At 45.8% G+C, this 1,315-nt stretch overlaps 1 protein-coding gene across 1 annotated transcript in view; it reads left to right on the top strand.

Moving 5' to 3' along the window:
- The window catches only part of KDM3B (lysine demethylase 3B), a gene marked incomplete at its 5' end in the record, with an annotated part of 63,953 nt that overhangs the window by 60,576 nt on the left and 2,062 nt on the right, over window positions 1-1,315 (top strand). The gene's annotated exons all lie outside the window — the stretch shown is intronic.

The following is a 1,315-nucleotide window of genomic DNA, read 5'->3' as shown; positions in this document are numbered from 1 at the left end:
TTTTTTTTTTTTTTTTTGTTTAAATATGACAAGCCTAAGAACAAAAAAAGCCTTGGTGCTAGACAGTAAAACTGATGCAGGAAAGGTTTAATGTTCCATAAATGCTTGTTACAAATGTTGAAAGATGTGGGATGGCATGCTCTTATAGCATATACCTGAAGAAGTAAGCTCCAGTGCATTACTCCGGTTACTAAGGAGGATTCAAAACATCATCTACTAAGATGAAGAATTTTTAAATTGGTAGCCCAAGAAATGTGCGAATGAGCTGCTAAGAAGGTCTCTGGCCCAGTGACAGAGAACATTAATAATGTTTTGGAATACAAAGGGCATTTCAGAGGGAAGGAAGAGTAATAATATTGTGGCAACGTTTAAATGGGGCAAGTAGGGTGAGTGGTATTTTAAGAGATGAAGAATTAAAGCCTAGCAATACAAGACAATACAATTGCAGAGGGCAGACCTAGTGCCCAGCTTTAAGAAAGGGAAGGAGGAGGATTTGGGAAACTACAGATCAGTCAGCCTTACCTCAGTCCCTAGAGAAATCATGAAGCAGGTCCTCAAGGAATCTATTTCTAAGCACTTGGAAGATAAGTTGATTAGGAACAGCCAGCATGGATTCACCAAGGGCAAGTCATGATGGACCAACCTGATTGCTCTCTGTGATGAGATGACTGGCTCTGTGGCTGTGGGGAAAGCAGTGGACATACATAATATACCTCGACTTTAGCAAGGCTTTTAATACAGTCTCCCACAACATTCTCACAAGCAAGCTAAGGAAGTATGGGTTGGATGAATGAACTGTAAGGTGCGTAGAAAACTGGCTGGGTTGTTGGGCTCAAAGGGTAGTAATTGGTGGCTTGATGTCTAGTTGGCAGCTTGGTATCAAGTGGAGTGCCCAGGGGTTGGTCCTTGAGCTGGTTTTGTTCAATGTCTTCATCAACAATTTGTAAGGTGGGATGGAGTGCTCACTCGGCAAGTTTGAAGATGACACCAAGCTGTGGGGAGTAGTAGATACACTGGAGGGTAGGGTTAGGATTCAGAGAGACCTCAACAAATTGGAGAATTGGGCCAAAAGAAGTCTCATAAGGTTCAACAAGGACAAGTGCAAAGTCCTGCGCTAGGGAGGTACACGCTGGGGACCGACTGGCTAAGCAGCAGCTCTGCAGAAAAGGACCTGGGGGTGACGGGGGACAAGAAGCTGAACAGGAGCGAGCAGTGTGCCCTTGCTGCCAAGAAGGCTACCGGCATCCTGGGCTGCGTCGGGAGGAGCATTGCCAGCAGATTGTGGGGGGGGGGGGGGGGGGGGTTTTTCCCCCCT

This window comes from Gavialis gangeticus, unplaced genomic scaffold, assembly GCF_001723915.1.
Source record: "Gavialis gangeticus isolate Ggan-Ray unplaced genomic scaffold, GavGan_comp1, whole genome shotgun sequence".
In the NCBI taxonomy this organism is placed as follows: Eukaryota; Metazoa; Chordata; order Crocodylia; family Gavialidae; genus Gavialis; species Gavialis gangeticus.
The sequence above is the reverse complement of the archived record's forward strand: the minus strand, read 5'-3'. Positions and strand labels throughout refer to the sequence as shown.